Here is a 14,349-nt window from a genome sequence, read left to right as displayed (position 1 = left end):
TCCTCTTATAATCTCTTCAATAAGAAGAGATTCTTATTGAACTTATGCAAATAATTATATTGCCACAATAATAAGAACACTCCATAATAGTTTCCCAATTCTGGAGAGATCAGGTAGAGAAAAGAAGCAAATGTCTCATCTGTATTCACAAAGGTATACTTTACCAAATCGCTGTAAGTTTTAGACAGCTTAAGAGCAAAGAGAAAATGGGTACCTTTAAACTTGAAAAACAAAACATTAGAGAACCAGCAATGTTCCAAACAAAACTGCAATCAACCTTTGTCAGTTCATTCAGTCACATGTAATTAATTCTTGTTCTGCTTGATTTTGTGTTAACAGTTTCATGAACCTTTCGGCTTCTAGAGATCTGATGAGAGTTCATTTGACAAGAAAGTCTGTTTATTTCTGAAGCACACACACAAAAATAATAGCCGCACAAGATAGTGACAGATTCCTGTAAACTTGATATAATTTCATTACAATTAATATCATACTTATGTATGTAATATTTACCCATGCAAATATGTATGAAAAGCTAAGGCATCTTTTCTTATTTGACATGGCTTTCCAAGCAACTCTGTAAAAAACTTGAGATATAATTGATACACAGTAAAAACTGCACACTTTTCATGTATATAATTTGATGAATTTGACCTTTGCACACACTATCACCACAATCAAGGTAATAAACTTATCTGTCACCTCCAAACGATTCTTTGTGTTTGTGTTTTTGTTTTGTTTAATGTTTTGGGTGTGTGAGTGCTTATGTGTGTGTGTTATGAACCATGAACATGAGATTTCCCTCTTTAACAAATTTTTAAGTGCCCAATACCATATCATTACCTAAAGGCACAGCATTTTAAAGCAGATCTCTAGAACTTTTTTGTCTTTCGTAACTGAAACTTTATACCTATTGACCAACAACTCCCCATTTCTCCTTCCTGCCAGTGCTTGACAACCAACATTCTAGCCTCCGCTTCTATGAGTTTTACTGCTTCAGAGACATCATACAAGTGGAGACAAGCTGTATTTGTCCTTCCATAAACTATGTATGTATGTATAATTTCTTATTAGGAACCAAGGATCAGAAAACTTTTAAGATATTCTCTTCCTCTGATTTGTAATCTTGTGGAGGCTGTGGACTACCTGCTATGCCGAGGAGACCTCTAGCAGCTTGCTGAAGGTCTCCAAAGCTCACCTGAGTGGATAAAATATTTAGTCTATTTCCGATTAGCCGTGTCGTTTTCACCCTTAGGTCATTGCTTTTGGGGAACTGAAGTCCTTGGGAAGCCCTGATAGACGCAGGAGACAGAAAGTTTAAGGGACTTTTTTCCTGGACTGAAAAGGAAGATGGCCTGGCGGGTGGACAGAGGCGTGGGGGAGGAAGGGACTGGAAGGCAAGCGTGTCGTGGCATGCCCGGGAGCTGCAGGGAAGCTGGAATGTGTGTGACGGAGAAGGAGGAGTGGCGGTAACGGGAACAGAGAGGTCTTAGAGGAGCTGATGGGGGAGATCTTAAACCAATGAAGCTCCAAATTATCCCCAGCAAAATCATGCCATTATAAAGGAGGCGAACAGAGCAGGTGTGGCAAATCAGCAGGAGTTTGAGAAGAAGGGTTTTTGTCAGCTGAGAAGTTCCCATAGGAGAAGTAGGATCTGAGAGAGAGAGAGAGAGAGAGAGAGAGAGAGAGAGAGAGAGAGAGAGAGAGAGAGAGCGCAAGTGCACACAGAGGCCTCATGAAGAGGCAGGAGAAAATGTGTAGCCCAGGAGTCAGGGAGTAGTCCCTACTCAAAACAGAGACAGGAAGAAGACCTTTCCATCCATGGGGGACCTTTCAAAAGACGCCTGGGACTCTGACCCGGCTTCAGAGAGTAGACGCAGGATCTCATGAATCAAAATGTGAGCTCAGCAGCCTCACTGGAGACTCCGGCAGAGAGAGCAAGGGTTCCGGGTCCGACTCACCCGCGGGGCCCGGACCAGCCAGTCGGAGTGAGGACAGGGTCTCCAAGTGCGCGCGTGGGGTCTTGAGGGAGAAGTTCGGGAGTCCAGCAATGAATCTGATGCCATCTGAGTCGCAGCAGCTAACTGTGACAGAACGGAAGCACTCATTCAGTGGGTGAAGACGGGAGGACGGCTTTGTTCAACAGGCGACTTTCCCAGGAGCTGCAGGGGCCGCTGCTGTGGGCTCCCACACCCAGATACATCAAGGAAGAGTAGAAATTGATAGACGAGGAGCAAACTGGGGCCACCGGAGGCTGTGGAGGATGAGGAACCCATTTAAATACTGTGGGTGGGGGATTCTGGCTGAGTAGATTTAGCAGGGCGCTTGCTAACACCGGCAATGCAGAGAAGAAGGCAGAAATCCAGAAGTCAGGGCCTAGCTGAGAAGAGAGCTCAGAGGAGCCCGACTAGAATTTCATCAGGGAGGGACCCTTTGTCACCTCCCTTCCTGTCTGCAACCATTTCCAACACGGCCTTGTTTCTCAGCCTCTCCCCAGCCTCCTGAGGAAGCCTCAAGAAACCAAACTTCTAATGCTCAGCTTTCCTCAGTCCCATCACTTTGCAAATTCTATCCCTGCTTTTTGCAAAGGAAAAAAGAAAAAAGGAAAGTAAAACCGGTGATGCAGGATGAGCAAAGGGAAAACTCCTTGGGTGTTTAACTCACTGACTTGTCATCTATTTCCTTTTTCAAGAGTGGAGAAAGGGATTGAGCTAAAAAATCAAAATTGCAATTCGATAGATTCCATGTCAGCATACGAAATTATCCTAAAATCATTTTTAATGAGAAGCTGTCAGTCTCTAAAATATTCTCCATGCAACTTAATTGCCTTCTTAGTTTATTTTTTTAATTGAGATGCACAAACAATTCCCTCTGCTCACGTACTTCTGAATTAATAAAGATGCTTTTTCATCTGCTGGAAAGGTCCCATGAGGCAAGGGAAGTAGTAAATGTGTGTGAGCTGATACTTAAGAACTTGACAGAAGGAACCGAGCCTCTTAAAAAGTGAGGAAGAAATGAAGTTGCTCTAAGATGCGAGTCCCAGAAAACTTCAGTTTGCAGATAAGTGCTTTTAACCCTTTGCACTCGCTTGCTTTTTTCTCATTATCCACACTCGACATCCGAGTGCAAAGGGTTAATGGTCACTTTTGATCTCAGCTGGAACCAGCTACTACCTGGAATTCATTCTTTGGGCGATTACCAGTAATAAGAAATTTAAGCAGAAACACAGCAACTACTTTTTAAAGACAATTTTAAATTATAACAGCAATAGTTACCTGCAGGGAAATTACTATGATATGAATGGCAACAGGAATATATTAATAATTAGAGTTTGAAGACAAGAGAATTTTATAGACTTCTTTCTTTGTTACGTTCCTGGGAAAAATCAATACTTTGCAAAAAGAGACAAATGGATCAACGATGGTGGTGATTATGAAGCCTGCTGTTCTGATGCATGTGTGATGAACCCACAGATTTATCAGTGTGATCTAAAACACCACCACTCCCCTTGCAGGAAATGATTTAATTATAAGATGAGAGCACAGGAAACTACCTCCAAGTCCTCATGTTTTCTTTCCCATACAATACTGTCTCCTGTGGACACAGAATGAGGCCCCCCTATCCTTGGATCTTGAATTTTTTTAAACTTGTTTCAGGTGTATCACCAGGCATCTCAGGAAAGTAGATGAGTTTTAGAAAGTTATAAGAAAATTAATGCCACACATACAATATCGTTCCGTAAATCCACCTGAGCTTCTAACTTAGTAGAGAATGCCATTTACATTAATAAAAAAATTATGGTCGCCAGAGTTCTGAAACATGCCAGGCCATTCCTGTTATTGAGCAAGTCTGCATAACTAGGCCATCACCAACATAAAAAGGCTTTTTAGCAAGCATCTGATGCTTATATTGCAACAAGGTGGCTTGAAATATTATGCTATTCCTACCAGATCGATTTCAAGGATTGTAAAGCCCTTCCCAGTAGACTTCCAAAACAGCAATATTTGGAGTTTGAAATATATAAGATTGTAGGCAAGTAGTCAAGTATGTACATCTTATGCAGTGTATGTGGACAAAAAAATCATAATGAAAACAGAGTTAGAGGAGCACATCATAGGACATAGCCACTTTCGTTCTTGTTGTGTGATAGACTCGCTTATTACCCTGAGCCCTGAGAGCCAACCGACACATCCATCACATCCTCGGCGTGGGTACCACACGCCAAGTACTGCTTATGCTATGAAATAAAATAAAGCTATTAATTTCTTTGCCTCAGTCAATGAGCCAAAACCATGAAGATGAATTGTCATTATAAACACTTGCTAACATCACCTCTAATATTTAATAAAATATGTGAGGATGGCAAGTCTAAACATGTGAACCCCAGATTTTCCCCACGCAGCTGTTGGCCTCGGTTGATCCCCCTCCACTGAGTTTCCTTCCATCTCATAAATTCTAACACGAGAAGCTTAACTCCAGGAGGAAAAAAAAAAAAAAAACAGTCAAAATCCAGTACTGCTGTTTTGGAGTCATTTCGGCATCACCTGTGCAGGTAAGATGAAGAACAAGTTCTGCTGGTGCCCACAAGTCTAAAGTCGTGTATTTCCCTCAGGACCCCATGAAACCCAGGCATCTTCCTGCATCGCAGTGACCCTGTCTGCTCAGTAGCAGTGCATTCATTGCTATATCTCGGAAGCCTACTAAAGTTTACGGCTCTTTCACTAATACTGTGATGAACATTTGGTACTGCATAGTAAAATAGCCTAAAATTATAAGTTTGCCTTCTGTTTTGCATGATTATAATCACTCCCTTAGGGATCCAGGGTAGCCTTTTGCCGATTTGCTATTCCTTATTAATTTCAAATGAAGCAATAAATATTTTTGAGATGAAGGACTTAGAGGGAAGAGTTTTTAAATCGCCAATGTGAAGAGGCTAAAACTGGTAACAGGAGCAGCAGCACTTGAGATATAGAGAGATACAGGTGCATGCTCAAATACCTGGGGCCAGGTCATATTTTAAGAAAGTAACCTTAGAGTGCATTCAGGTATTGATTGATAGGAAACAGTCCCAGTAAAAACTTGTCTCAGGGCCTCCCGTTCAGCAACGGAAAATGACTGAGGCTTACTACGCGCAGACTTCCTCCTAGCGACTCGGTATATGACTGCACTGCTATATTTAATCCTCAAACAACCCTTTGGGGCAAATGCTGTTATGGTGCCAATGCTATAGAGAGGAAAATAAACTTAGCAAGTTGGTTTCGAGAGCAATGGGGTTTTGTGAGGGAGGGGCGACCGCAATTGTCCCCCCCCCCCCCCCCCCCCCCCCCCCCCCCCGCTGTCCTTGTTCGGTTTCCGTGGATTCCCTCCTACTCCTCAGGAAGAGCGACCAGGATAAAGAAGTAGCGGAACCTCATGCTCAAAGCATCGTGAGACACCAAAAGCCTGCGGCCAGATTTCTCTGAAGACTCTAAAAAGAGATTACGGTCCAGTGTGGGTGGGGACGCGGCTGGGGCATGAAAACTAACCGCTGCTCTGCCCTCCAGATGTCATCTCGAGAGGCGAGAGGAGAGCACGAAGTCCAGCAGGTGGCCCAGTGCAGGAGTCCACTAGACAGCCAGGACAGGCCGACTGTCCTCAACCCTGTCTTTCAGGACAGTCAGTCACCTATTGCCGGCGAAAATTCCAGACAGACAAACCAAGTAGCATTTCTTCATCAAGGTTTTCTCTTACTGTTTTTAAACAATTACCACTTTATCAAATGCCTTAAGAGCAAATTTCAAGGTTATGCAAATAATTGGTACTTTACTTTTATTATTCATTCATTCATTTGTTTTTTTATAGAGACGGGGTCTCTCTCCGTTGACCCAGTGGGAGCGCAGTGGCGCCATCATAGCTCACTATAGCCTCAAACTCCTGCGCTCAACCCACCCTCCTGCTTCAGCCTCTCACGTAGCTAGGACTGCAGGTGCATGCCACGTGGCTAATTTTTAAATAATTTTTGTTGAGTTGGGATCTTGCTGTATTACCCAGGCTGGTCTCAAACCCCTGGCCTCAAGTGATCTTCCTGCCTCCATCTCCCAAAGTTCTGATATTATGGGCATGGGCCACCACACCCAGCACAATTGGCACTTTAATAATCATATTTATTACTTTCTCAGAATACCATGTTTCTATATCTTTAAAAAAAGAAGTTTAAATTAAACGACCCATAATGTTCCTTCCAGGTCTAAATGTGTAGATTTGAACCAGGTTTTTTTTTTTTTTTTGACAGAATATAATTCTTGGAATGACAAGTATAAAATTATTTGAGACGCAGTCTGTGAATACTTTAATCAGTTCCACATCAAATCTAGAAGTATTGGACCAGGAGTTCAGGGATAACCTTGAATGAAAATGAATACCTTTCAAGAAATCTGCAGACATCATTATAGTGCATTGTTTCAGTGCCGAAGACAAGAGGCCTTTTACAGCTTTTTAGTTTATCATTGTTCAGCGACTGAATCTGCAATGGACCCATCAGACTCATTTCTCAACATATCAAAGGCTGTGGCCGTTTTTAGACTTATTTTTTGTCCAGACCATGAAAATCATATTCACAATCGCAGGCACGACAATCACGACCAGTCGGTCATGTTTTAAGACCGGCTCATGAAGACAGACGGCGTCCTCCTTCCCAGCTCTGCCTCGGCCCTCTGACGGCGCTGTGTCCCGCCGGGGAGGGAGCCTGCCCGTTCTCAGATGCCAACACTCACCCTTGCCTTTACGTCTTTCCCGTTCCTGCTTTCACCAGCAGACACAATTGAAAGCTTAGTAGGAGAGGCTGATGGAATGCAATTAATGCTGGTGAAAGCTGAAGATTCCTTGCCATGAATCCGCAACCCAGTTAATAGCTATGAGCCGAGGAAAAGCAAAGAACTGTCAACCCCCACTTCCCCAAAGTCATCAGCCTGTCCCCGAAGCCACAGCACAAGACACCAATCATGTTACACCCCGACACTGCTGGGCACCGACCTACCTCACACGCTTACTCCACTTGCACAGGAAGGAGGTTTGGGTGACTAGGCAGCCCCTCCAGGAGAAAAATGCCACTTGTCATTCGTCCCTTCATTCCACAACCGTTTATTTTGCTATTAGGCATAGTGACGATACAAGGGTTTTAGTTAACACGAGCTTTTGTCTGTTGTTGGTTTGGTGGTTTGCACCGGGGTTCCTCATCATTGTCCGGGGCCACCAGCCATTGTCGTGTTTCCTGGAGAGCCCAGAAATGCTCCTGCTGTTTGCACAGCCTGGATCCCTCCTCAGCCTTCCTGCCCGGCCTCCTGCTCTAATCTGCTCATGTGCTGGTCCCCCGTCGCAGGCCCTGGAGCTAGTTGTAAGCCTGCAGCGCCTGCTTCTTGTTCTCTGAGCCCCAGCCTTTGCCCGTGGCTCTGCGGCGTTAGGAATAGCTCTCAAGAGGAAGGGCCCTGGAAAAGAGGAATGCTCTGAGCCGCAGTTCTCCACAGTGTCCTTGTCCCACGCCTGCCACGTTTTCTAACCCGTCCTTTTACCAGACATTCACCCTCAGTCCGTGATGCTGACGTCTGCAAAGGGAAAGGTGGGAGGGAAAGGATTCCGGCCCTCCCCACGTCGCGTATGCAGAGAAGAATGGACACTTTTACCTTCCCCTGTATTTTGCAATTTCTATTACGAGAGACATTCTCACAATTACTCATCCTTTAGTCAGTAGCCTTACGTGGCTTCCCACCGCTGTCCTTGTGCCTTTCCCTGCCACACGTCCGCCTACCACGTCTGCTCCCTGAGGAAGGTGAGATGGGAGCGTGGGAGCAACAGCTCCCAAGTCCTTTACAGATCTGTGTCCAGAAGACTCCAGAGCCATGAATTCTACCGACGACAAAGCAAATGGTCAATTCACCGCAGGGAAAGACACCAGTTTAACCGGTAGCTCATCACAGGGAAGCAGAGGGCGGGGAGCGCCACGCAGGCAGGGGGACCCCGGCTCACTGAGAGCTCATCACACGCCGAAACTGGGATCCGCTTCTTCCCATGTTATCTCATCCTCGAGTAATCCCGGAAAGTAGGGATTCCTTCATCCTCATTCTACAAACGATGAGAGGAAGATTTAGAGAGACTGAAATACTTGCCTAAGTTTGCTTAACTAATAAGGAGTAGAAATGAGTAATTTTTAAAACCTGGTGCCCAGGTTGCAGATTTTGCACCCCAAAGCAGCACTTGCTAAAGAGTGGGGAGCATACGTTGATATTTTAGAAGTACCCAGAGGAAACATTTCTGACCGCATCTTCTCGTCTCAGTCTGTCTGCCTGTCACTGGTGAGGCACAATCCTTAGTGTGTCGCAGTATGAAGGAGCTGAGTTTAACCAAATCCAGCCTCCTTCAGACAAGAGAAAAGCTGCCTAAATATAAGACATCACTGAGATAAGAAGAGTAATTAGTGAGCTCTTTCTTCAGTATAAGTTTGCTGAATACATGAATGAGGGAACTGAATGAAACTGATTGGGATTCTCAGAAACACTTCATGCACATAATGAAAAATATGCGTAGCATCAAAGAAAAATACCACCTTTCTCAAACCTACCCTTCCCTGCACAGCTCCTTTTCCTCCTCCCAAAATAGCTCGGGAAGACTTCCCCTGCCCACAGGGAGACAGCGGTGGACCGCGGCCTGGCAGGCTCCTCGGACCTCTCTTGGTGGCCGAGGGTCTCACCCACTCATGCTCCCATTGACTCTTCAAGTATCGCACAGAGGGTTACGTACGCCCTGAAGAGACGTTTTGCCGTTCGAGTCCAGTGAAAGTTTGCAAATAATGGTGCAACACGATCCCTTCTGCATTTCAGAAAGACCTGCCTGGCCACAGGAAGGCAGTGAGGTGGGGAGGGAAAAGGGTGAAAACAGAAAGGCCATGTCGGACCTTGGGTCCCCCCAGAAACGGAGGCAGAGATTAGGGATTGCATGCAGACAGTTTATTTGGGGAAGTGGCCCCAGAGAACAGGAATAGAGCTACTGGGAAAGTGAAACAGGAAAGAGGAAAAACCACTCTAAGCACACATTACCCAGCAGATCCCCACTGTGCACGACGGGGACTCAGTCCTACTGGCTGTCTCGGAGGTGCTGCGTAGCTTCCCTAGGGCACGTGAACTTCTTTGCACTTCCAGGTTTGCTCATGAACCAGCGTCGGTTCACTTGACTTCAAACTGCAGCCCCTGGGAAGTCCCAGGGCAGAAAATACAAGATTGGTGGTACAGCTGAGCTGAGGTGCTATCCGGCTATTCCTGCATGCAACCACTTGCTTCAGCAGTACTAGGGGAAAATGGAGAGAGAGAGCACCAAAAAGTGATCAACAAGATCTGCCCCACACACTGCTTGGATCTGCTCGTGCCCTACGTTAAGTCCAGTTCCTCACAGAGCCTTCGAGTTGGTACGTTCACAATCTCCACAAAAGGCATCTTACAGTGGGTAAGGAGGCTTAGTGGATCAGTTCCTCGTGCTTCAGCGTGGAACCGTGCGTGCCACCCCTGCCAGATGTCCTCACCTTCAGCCAGAGCTCTATCTTTAAGGAGCTGAGCCCATAGTTGCTTTATTCTCGACTAGAGTAGCTGCAATGGCCCATCTGCAATGATCTCTGTGCGTCAAGGCACAAGAAACGCCCCAGTGAATCCTCTAGTTGCTAAAGAAAAATCTCTTTTGCTCTCATTGTGTAGCAGTCAACCCTAGATTGTCATGGTAATCAGGATCAATTTCTTCTGTCTTTATCTGTGAAAATCTCAGCTGACAGTTGCAAATTCAGGTTTAGCAGATTCCTCATGGCTATTCCAAAATACTAATTGCAGCTTCAGCTCCAGTGAAACTACCATGGCCACTAGTAATCAGAATTTCCAATGCAGCAGAGTTTAAGATTACAGGACATAAAAGGATAAATTCTGAAAGCGTGTCTCAGGAAGCGATGGTTGAAAGGCCAAGCCCACTTTAACCCCCTAGGTTCTGAGGAGGGCACCATGTATCAGTGACATCACACAACGGAGCATTCATTTCCAACAGCGTACGAGGTCATCCTTGACCCGGTACCTTAACTGAGCCTTTGATAGACCATTCCATCATGTTAGTGGCCAGCTGTGTCGGGGCTGCAATATATGGCTGGACCATTGAATCATATGATGTTGTACCCATTTTTGCACCTCTTTCAGCACAAAAGGGGTCTGAGGCAATATTATGCAGGATTATGCAAGATATCAGGCAAATCAGGCTTTTGTAAGTCACTGAATCGTGTTTCTTCCTGAGAAACTTCAGGCAAGGAAGATAAAACCCAGATGCAAGATAAGCATAAATTCCAGTGAAAACAAAATGCTGACTCCTCTAGTAGCTGAATGGTCAGCTTCAAGACGCCCTGTGGAGGGCCCAGTGTCAGCCTCTGCTGGAGGCAGACTGGGCATCCCCCAGCGGCATAGTGTGAGCACACGTGGGCCCGGTCACGGCCTTTAGCACTGCCACCCTTCCAGTCACGGGACCATTGCCCAAGCTTTGGGATGGGGGGAAGAGAGGCTGGCTAACACTCACAGGGTAAATCACCGTATTGCCCTATCTGGTCGTTGAATCCCTGGTCTGTGATAAATGTCCTCTTGTGGACATTAATGCCAGGCACAAAGATTTATGTGCTTTGTATCCATTCACAGGGTCTATCCACCCCCCTCTGCTCTAAACTTCCTCGTCTATGATCTTCCGACTCAGTTATCTCATGACCTCCGGCAAAGAAATCAAACCGTTAGCTAATGTTCTGGCACCTGTGATGTCCATCGCGCCAGCCATGTCTATCTGCGCACAACCAAGTGAACTTCTTGCAGCTCAGTTCCTTAGGAGGATTTCCCTTCACTACTGTCCTCAAGAGTCACTCTTGCAGGGTGTCAGACTGGCACCATACATTTTTATTGACCACCAACGTATTGATCTAAACAATCTATGAACTAGACTTGACGTTCTCTACCTCTGTTAGTTGCTCACAGGGAACCCTACATGAGTCCACAGTTACAGAAGGGGCACTGGTACCCCACAGAAATAGGGGACGTAGAGTCTGGGCCACTGGCCATGTAACTCCCTGTGACCTCATAACCTGCTTGCATTCACTTTTTAATGTACCATTTGCATTGCACACTATGATGCCATTTCATATGCCCAGTCTCATGGCGCAGTGGGTTTGGAGCTACCCAGATAATGGTAAACAACTCCTCTTTCTTCCTCACTTGTTCCATGGTCAGGGGTCAGTCTACTAGGGCCCAGCAGGATGTCAGGGTATGGTTTTTAAATATCATGAAGTCATTCTGTGCTGAAGAATGTGTGGCTTTTCTGTAGACACTTAGGGGACTTTGTTGTAACTCATTACACAGCATTCTGATCCATTATGACAATTCTGGCACTATCAATTGTGTTGGGTTGTATAGTCTGGATTGCTGGGGGGCTTTCACCCCAACCTGACTAGCTGCAGAACCTCTCTTGCTCTGGGCCACACTCAAAACTGATGGCATTCTGGGTTTTCCAATAAAAGAGCAAGAATATCATTCCACCAGATACCTAAAAATATGTCACTCTTTTGGTTGGACCCTAAGTCCTCATGAGGGTTATTTCCCAGAATCTGGCATGCATAGGTCTTATCAATGTGCACACAGTACTTTTCCCTTTTTGCTCACCAAATCCAATTTGTAGGATGTCATCCATGTGGTGAAGTAACATGCTATTCTGCAGAATTTTAAGATGATCGAGCTCCCTGAGGATTATATTGCAAGGGGATTTTGGGATAAGACAGTGAATGTGTACTGCTGTCCTTCCTATGTAAACAAACATATACTTTTGACCCTTTTAATTGAGGACTAAGAGAAATGCATGCATCAGAGGAAAGGCCACACACCAAACACCAGAGTCTGTGTTGATTCGTTACAGGCATGATCCTACATTGGGCACAACACTTGGGTTCGGGACTACTCATGAGATACAGCTACAGTCAGCCATTGCCATCTGCTGCCATATCTGTTTGGGTTTTGGAAAGAACAAAAAATAAATTGAGTAAGGATCTAATGGGAACCTTCTTAGGAACTATGTAAAAGGTGCTTTAGAATAGCCCACTTAAGTTAGGAAGAGGTTAATATTTATTCACCATGGTCACACAGAGGCATTAACTATCTTCCACTTCCAGGTTTGCACATCATGAGGAAGGGGGATGGGCTCTCTCAGACAACCCCAACAGCAGTGGCAGAGGGGACCTAGGCTAGGTGTGCAGTACAACCGAGCAGAGATGGGTGCTTGCAACCAGAGTCCACAAAAGTAGGTGGAGCACAAAGGTGGCTCAAGACCATGTGAGATAGGGCCCCCAAAATTCCATAAGCAGTCATTTGGCAGGTGATTACAATATTTTAGGCACAGCTCTATAAAGGTCTGAATTAAGGTAATGATGGCAGATATAATGAAAAGGGAATAGTTTCAGTAGATATTTATAAGGAAATTGTCAAGGAGGCAAAATAAAAAGTTACTAATACACCTTTTCTTAGATTTTTGCCCTCAGACTTCAATGTGGCCAGTGACAAAATGACTTCCTGGAAAACGTACGGTTGAGAAGTGCTTGCTTACACATAAGCAGCCTTCCTTCTTGTGAGATTTCCATTCTGTGACGCGAATTGCTGCATCTAGGTCTTACCTACGCCGCTGACCACCAGACGCCAGACAGAAAAGTCCACGTGGCGTGTTTGAGTCCAAGCCAATTTGATCTGAGTGATTATAATGTTTTTCTTTTTTTGCTACATTATGAGAAATGTTAATTAGTTGAAACAGTACTTAAATCAACGAGTAAGCAGCACTTTGAATATAAAAGAAAATAAAGTTAACTTCCGGCACACTATAGAGTAGAAGAACGTTGGCACCGTGATGGGCTCCTGATTCGTGAGAGTGTTTCGCAGTCAGGCAGGGTTTAGATCTGGGATTCCTTGAATTTGGGGTCTTTTAAAAATCTTCCCCCCTTTACATTGCTGATGAGATGGAACACAGCCAAGATGGAAAATAGTCTGCTGGTTCCTCAAACATAGAATCACCATACGACCCAGCAATTTCTCTCCCAGGCATATGCACAAAGGAATTGAAAAGAGGTGCTCAAACAAAAAACTTCTGCGTACATTTTCATAGCATCCTTAGTCACAATAACCAAAAGGTGGGAACCACCCAAATGTCCATCACGGATGAATGGCTAAGCAAGCCGGGACGTGTCCGTCCACTGGGAGTGAAGTGCTGGTGCATGCCGCAACAGAGGAACCTTGAACACATTACGCTAAGTGAAAGAAGCCAGGCACAGAATAACACACGCCGTACGTTTCTATTTATATGAACTGTTCAGAGTAGGTGAATACAGAGACAGAAGGTAGCTTAGTGGTCGCTTAGGGCTGGGAGGTTGGGAGTATAGAAAGGATTGCTCTACCAAGTGCAGGGCTATTGACTGCGGTGATAAAAATATTCTAAATTGATGGTGGTGGTGGTTACGCAGACCTGCAAAAATATGGGTTAAAATCCATAGCATTGCCAAAAAATGAAAAAAGACTAAAAGAAAAAATATATAAAAACAAAAACATTAAAAAATCCATTGAATTGTATATTTTAAATGTGTAAATTGTATGATATGTGAATTAGATCTCAATAATGCTGTTTAAAAACGAAAAAAAAGTCTTCTTCCTCTTTTTGAAAATGTGTATCTATCTACACTTATTTTTTAAGAATGATTTTGGTGAACAAAACATCAATCCCAGGTTTCTCTGGAGGCCCCAAAGGGATCCTCGAGTGCACTTCCGCTGCCTAACAGCAGTGTAAATTAGTGATGGTGACACCAGCCTTTGCACTAGTACAGGAGTGAAAGAGAACTTCAAAATATTAAAACTGGGTCGTAAATACCATGGAAGAAGGAAAAGCAGCTTATGCAGTTGTGAAAATTAAAAGCTGTTTTGTGAGTAGCGGGGAAGAATTGAGCCAAGGGCCGCAGTTGCCCATCTTAACAACGTTCCGGGGAAGTTTCATTTCCTCCGCAGTCGGGCTGTGAACCTATTTCTTACAAGAGGGTTGGAAACTAACTTTCCGAATAATCTTCAAGTGTTCTCACCAATTTTCCTCCAAATCCAACAAATTTAAGTCACTAGAGATATTGACGGAAAGATACTCAAAAGTCCTCGGCGATTCTCTGAGAAACTGTAGAAATCATAAGTAATCGGAATTTAGTCTTTTTCCCCAAACCACTTTTATAACAATTTTATCAAGATTTCCATATTAAAGCCAGACACCATTTCAACTTCTGAAGAAATCTGCTGCAACACA

The sequence above is a fragment of the Microcebus murinus genome, chromosome 15 (genome assembly GCF_040939455.1).
Source record: "Microcebus murinus isolate Inina chromosome 15, M.murinus_Inina_mat1.0, whole genome shotgun sequence".
NCBI classification, from domain to species: domain Eukaryota; kingdom Metazoa; phylum Chordata; class Mammalia; order Primates; family Cheirogaleidae; genus Microcebus; species Microcebus murinus.
This window is presented reverse-complemented; position numbering follows the sequence as displayed.